General features: G+C 42.4%; 1 long non-coding RNA gene across 1 annotated transcript in view; it reads left to right on the forward strand.

Moving 5' to 3' along the window:
* LOC134929324 (uncharacterized) overlaps positions 1-6,336 on the forward strand; it is a 56,195-nt gene extending 49,859 nt beyond the window's left edge. Inside the window, exon 3 of the long non-coding RNA XR_010178471.1 lies at positions 5,200-6,336. This is a non-coding gene — a long non-coding RNA (uncharacterized LOC134929324). The remainder of the gene's footprint in view (positions 1-5,199) is intronic.
* The last annotated feature ends 455 nt before the right edge of the window (positions 6,337-6,791 follow it).

Genomic DNA, 6,791 nt, shown 5'->3' on the forward strand with positions numbered 1-6,791 from the left:
ATGACGAGTGACGACACAGAGGTAGGTACAGCAGTGGCCTACCATACTGCTATATACAGTATAATGGACCTGGTGGACACTGTCAGGAGACTGCTAAACTACTAGTATAAAAAAAAAGCCACCACAGGTATACAATGTAGATGGATGGATAGTATACTTTATGGATGACGAGTGACGACACAGAGGTAGGTACAGCAGTGGCCTACCGTACTGCTATATACAGTATAATGGACCTGGTGGACACTGTCAGCAGACTGCTAAACTACTAGTATAAAAAAAAAAGCCACCACAGGTATACAATGTAGATGGATGGATAGTATACTTTATGGATGACGAGTGACGACACAGAGGTAGGTACAGCAGTGACCTACCGTACTGCTATATACAGAATAATGGACCTGGTGGACACTGTCAGCAGACTGCTAAACTACTAGTATAAAAAAAAATGCCACCACAGGTATACAATGTAGATGGATGGATAGTATACTTTATGGATGACGAGTGACGACACAGAGGTAGGTACAGCAGTGGCCTACCGTACTGCTATATACAGTATAATGGACCTGGTGGACACTGTCAGCAAACTGCTAAACTACTAGTATAAAAAAAAAAGCCACAGGAGTGTTTTTCAGGCAGACAAACGTATACTGGTGGTCACTGTCAGCAAAACTCTGCACTGTACTCCTGCTATAGCTGCTCCCCAGTCCCCACAATTAAGCAGTGTGAGCACTCAGCACAGATATATCATGCAGCACACTGAGCACAGATATGGTATGGAGCGTTTTTTTCAGGCAGAGAAGAGAACGGATAAAAAACTGGTGGTCGCTATCAGCAAAACTCTGCACTGTACTCCTCCTAACAGCTGCTCCCCAATCCTCCCTACAATAGTTAAATAAACAAGCAAAGCAATCAGATCAACTGTCTCGTATATAAACGGAGAGGACGCCAGGCACGTCCTCTCCCTATCAATCTCAATGCACGTGTGAAAATGGCGGCGACGCGCGGCTGCTTATATAGAATCCGAATCTCGCGAGAATCCGACAGCGGGATGATGACGTTCGGGCGCGCTCGGGTTAGCCGAGCAAGGCGGGAGGATCCGAGTCTGCTCGGACCCGTGTAAAAAAGGTAAAGCTCGGGTTGGTTCGGTTTCTCGGAAACCGAACCCGCTCATCACTAGTTTTTTCACACACTCCCATAAAACGGCCAGTTTCCGCCCAGAAACACCCACTTCCTGTCAATCACACTACAATCTCCAGAACGAAGAAAAAAACCTCGTAATGCCGTGAGTAAAATACCAATCTTCATAGCAAATTTACTTAGCGCAGTCGCAGTGCGAACATTGCGCATGCGCAATTAGCGGAAAATCGCTGCGATGCGAAGAAAATTACCGAGCGAACAACTCGGAATGACCACCACTGTGAGGGAGATGTGACAAACCTTCTACAGAGACAGATGGAGTAGCTCATACCAACTCATCTTCTAGCTATTGTTTATAGAATGTGCTAAATAAATGATAACCAGATGCTTATTGGTTGCTGCAGGCGATTTCTCCACCTGTCCTTTTTAGATGCTTTGTTACATCATCTCCCCCTGTGATTGGTTTGATTCTCCATTCTCCATCTGGTGATATTTATTCTGTAAATCTATAAGAATAGTTGAATCGTGTGAAGTGACTTGTCTATCTCTGTGCAACCAAAAGAGATTAGTCAATGGAACAAATCAAAACAAATGTTACTGCTGTAATGCTGCATGCATAATGTATCGCTTTAAATTAATCACAGGTAATAATTTGAATGGTCAAGCATCCTTCACATTCTCAAGTATATTCCATTCTTTCTATCCTCACTGTACAGCTCCATAAGATATTGTAACAATCTAAAAATAAGTTTATTTACTGGAGCACTGAAATTGTTCCGGCCCACTTGGCAGATTGCACCCTACCCCCCTGCCCAGCCCATTTCTGAGCCTGGGTAAACTTCAGTTTATGCAGGCTGACTGCTGCTTGAAAATATAACAAAATGATGGTGATCTGAGGCTGTTTTCTCAGATCTAGCACTCAGATCTCACAAATGCATGCAAGAGACATCTATCTCCTACAGATGCCTTCTGCTGCATTTCAATTTTAATTACATTGAATTGCACAGCGGCTTCCTTGTGGCTGTGCAGTTCCTTACAAACATGAATTAGGCCCACAAGTGTAATAATGTACACATACAACATTTTCTTTTAGATTCTGGTATATTCACATTTTCTTTTTTTTTTTATTAAATCCTAATTGACATCATATCCCAGAGGTAGTACCTGCATCTTACTTAAAGTGCTGAGAATTACATTTATATTTTATTGCATTAAGTTACAGGTGCATTTCTAAACACACATACTCGTGGTTATATCATTCATGTTATAAAATAAGGTTCTACTCTGTGCACTCATTTACAGCTGGTAATCGCTATTAAATACAGTAGAAATCTGATCTTATTGGTGGCTTGAGGGCAATGATGTAATGTGCATTTATGAAGGGAGCTCTTCCCTTCTGAGCTTCTGTCAATGAAACCCAATTGGTCTTCACACCATGTAGTAAGTTTTGCAGTCTAAGGCGCTCATGCAGAGTTGTATATGCATTTGTTTAAAATAAAATACGCCTTTTTCTTACACTTTAAATGTCCATCTTAAGATTTGTACAACATGTGTAATTGGCTAATGAATGCCGCATGTATTTTACATTTACATTTTACATTTAAATGTACATGTACATTTTGGAGGCAATTGAACCCAACTCTGTATGAAGCCCTAAATGTTTACTTGGTTTGAAGGATGTCTTCTAAATTAAAAAAGGGCCTCTTCTTGGTGCACGGCAAGATTTCTGCTACTGCAGTTCCACTCAGTTTCCCACACGCTATGGAGGGGATACCTACTCTGAGGACATACAGTCGGATTAGATTCAGTCTCCATTGGCTATTGGACTAAAAAAAAAAAGATTGCTACTAACAGAACTCCACCAGTGCTCTCGCTACAGAAGTATTGGCCCTGGGTGCCCAGGTGATAAATCTTGGACAACATATCAGAATGCACAGTCTTAAATATAAATAGTAGATATATCTGATTAATACTGCTACACTGATTCACTACAGCATGCTTCTGAAGACAGCAATAATGTAAGTTACACAAATAATTTGTACCCAAATGGGGATGCGGTCAGGAACCCGGCAGTCAGAATACCGACAGAGGAATCCTGATGAATCCCGACAGTAAGTACTGGGGTCAGGGTTAGGAAAAGGCCCTATGGGAAGGTTTAGGGTTAGAATGTGGCGGTGAGGGAGGTGAGGGTTAGACACTAGAGGTGGAGTTAGGGATAGGCTGCCGGGATGGGGGAGGTTAGGGTTAGGCTGTGGGAGAGGATGGGTACGGTTAGACTTGTGGGAGGGAAGCTTAGGAGGTAGGCTTAAAATACTTACTGGTATCTGTCAGGATTGTGACTGTCAGGAGGCCGCTGTCAGCACCCTGACCATTGGAATTGTGAATAACGGGATTTCAGACCCAACCCATGTAGCTGTTGGTGTTCCCATTGCCAGCATTCACTCCTCACTCTAACCATTATGTCATCTTTTCAATGTTATTAATAATAGATGTGTGTTTCCCAACCTCTCCAGTTCACTATCCCTCTTTTTTCTTTCGCCTCATTTCCCTCTTATCTTTGAACCACTCTGGCTTTTTACTCTCCCGCTCTGGTTCTCTCTCTCCCCTCATCTCTAGTTCTCTCCTTCTCACCCCACTACTCCTTCTATTTAATTCTACCTTCACTTCAACTCCACCTCCTTCTTTCTTCTCTGCTATCTCTGACCTACTCTAATTGTTTCCTCTCCCTCTTTGGTTCTCACCATGCTCACCTCCCCTCTAGCCCCGTCCCTCTCCCCCTTATCTGGTTTTCTCTCCTCTTCAGCTCTCTCTCCCTCCATGCCTCACTCGTTCTCATATCCCTTTGTTCTCTCACCCCTCTTTGATTCTCTATTACACTACTTTTCACCCCCCCCCCCCCCTGGTTTTTAATCTCCTTTCTGGTCCTCTCACATCTCATACCTTTTCTGGTTCTCCCACTTCTCACTCTCTGGTTCCCTCATAGCCCCTCTATGTTTCTATCTCCTCCTCAGTTCTCTCTCCCTCCAGAACTCCCTCTTCTCTTCATCTCTTTGACTCTCATATCCCTCTCTGGTTCTCTCTCCTTTCTCCCCCTCTTCTTTTCCCTCTCCCCCTTGTACTAATCCCCCTTTTCAGTTTTCTCTCAATGGTTCTCTCTCCTCCTCCACCTTCTGTGATTCTCGCTGTCTCTGTTCACCCCCTCTCTTGCTCTCTTTTAGCCCCTCTTTGGCTCTCTCTCTCTCTCTCTCTCTCTTTGTCCTCTTGCCCCCTCCACGGTTCTCTCTCCTCCACTTTCTGTGGTTCTCGCTCTGCTCTAAACATTGCTGGCTCTCTCCTAACCCCTCTCTGGCTCTCTTTCCTCTTGCCCTTTTTCTGGTTCTCTCACCACCTCCACCTTCTCTGGTTTTCTCTCTGCTCACCCCCTCAATGGTTCTCTCCTAGCCCTACTCTCCTTATGTGATATTTCACAGAAGAGCAATAATATGTCTGTTATCTAAAAGGACTCTCTTGCGTATCACTATTAGCGTTACTATGTTGGTTATATAATAAAGTATTATTTTTAAATATTTATTATATTCTTAATTCTCTGTCCCCACCCTCTTTCCTATTTTCATTCCCTATACAACTCTTCCCTTTCTTTCTTTCTTTCTTTCTTTCTTTCTTTCTTTCTTTCTTTCTTTCTTTCTTTCAAATAGTTAACAATGCTGTGATTCCCACATTCATGACCTTCTTTGTTATTGCTTATACTGTAATCCCAGAACAAGGGATTTAGACAGATTAGTAAATTAGTGACTACTGTTGCAGAGTTCTCACCTCTGATGACCTAGACGCATAGGAGCCACCTATTTAAATTATTGAGGGTGCTCATTTAACATCTAACATATGCTCACGTAACTTTCCCAACACAAACATTGGGGGTGTTTGAGCACCCACAGCACCCACGGGCTCCTATGCATAGAAGGGCAGGGTCACCACGATCTTGTGTTTAAATTTGTCTTTCAGTAGTACTTTGTGTGCATATTGCACTTTTATGTTATGTTTTTTTTTCCTCTTTTCTTTCAGCCCAGGTGTTGGATATAACCTCACACGGAATACATACTGGAGACCGTCAGACGGGATCTCGGCTGACACTATACCGATAGCGGCATCCCAGCAGCCGGAATCCTGGCAGTCAGGCAGTGAGTCCCCTCGTGGGCTCGATGCGCTTGCTATGCTTTGGGCCACGCCACCACCCAAGTGGGAATATGTGGCTGCAGTAGAGATTTCGTCCGCCGGCATTTTCCCAGCTGCCCGGATTCCTGCATCCCCCTCATATGCTTTATAATCTCTACATTACAGTTTAAACAACTTCTTATCTTTCTCCCATAGATACATACCAATAAACTTAGATCTCATAATATTAAAGGCCTGGATAGTCCTGAAAAATTTAACTTGACCTGTCAAAAATACCATATGTTTGTAAATCCAGTCATAAGGACACAGAGACATGTGAGTTCACTGCTGTGCTGTTTATTCCATCACCAACTCCAGGCACACTGCACACTGGACCACCCACTTCCCAGCATCCCCCTGGTCCCAGGGACCATCACTGAAGATTCAGGCTTACTCATATTAGTAAGGGAGTGTCTACAAATATTAAGCATTCTAATACACTAACATCACAGTCATGAACCTAAATTCTGTTATCTGCAATTTCCCCATTCTCTCAAGCTTCCAGAGTGGACAAAACTATATGAGAGTCCATAGTGCCTCACGGAAGCATTCAATTCCATCTTAATGAGATCATCAAAGATACAGTACCTTGCTGTATATGGATCTCTTCATCATCTGGATGTCATTAAACTCAACATTTATGCTCCAAATCAAAGAAAACTCCAAGTTGCAGACAAGCTGTTTACTGTAACCCTATCATTGATGACTAGAGACCTGAATCTCCAACATAAGCTTGGATAAGTTTTTGTAATGCTTATCAGGATCACACTCCCAGCTTCCAACTTCTTTATAGATGCTTCTTCCCACTTTCCTACTCATTGACACCTGATGTTTAATACATTCCAGAGATCCACTACTGTATATACTGTACATTCTTTTTCCATTCTTGTGAAGTCTAAGGCAGGATTGGCGTTATGTATTCTAATGCAATCAGTCCAAACTCTCTTCAACAGAAATAAATCAAATTATGTGGGTTGATCATAGAATCATTGAAGCTTCATTTAAAAGACTGAGGGCTAGATGCATCATCGCTTGGAAAGTGATAAAATGGAGAGTGAAAAAGTACCAGCCAATCAGCTCCTAACTGACATTTTTCAAACACAGCCTGTGACATGGTAGTTAGGACCTGATTGGCTGGTACTTTTTCAATCTCCATTTTATCACTTTCAAGCGATGATGCATCTAGCCCTGATTCTTTATTATTTTAAGTTCATACTTTATTACGTAGACCCCAAAGTGAATGCCAGCTAAATCCTGCTCTAATCTAACATCATTGTATATATACAATACTTGAAGACTCTCTATAAGACTATATGATCTGAATTCCACTTCTATAGTTACCATTCGTTTGGGTCTAAGACATACAGTACAGTAACTTACAGACCAAGAGAGAGATGTATTAAACTTCCAAGAGATAAAGGGGGTGATTCAGACCTGATTGT

The sequence above is a fragment of the Pseudophryne corroboree genome, chromosome 5, assembly GCF_028390025.1.
Source record: "Pseudophryne corroboree isolate aPseCor3 chromosome 5, aPseCor3.hap2, whole genome shotgun sequence".
In the NCBI taxonomy this organism is placed as follows: Eukaryota; Metazoa; Chordata; class Amphibia; order Anura; family Myobatrachidae; genus Pseudophryne; species Pseudophryne corroboree.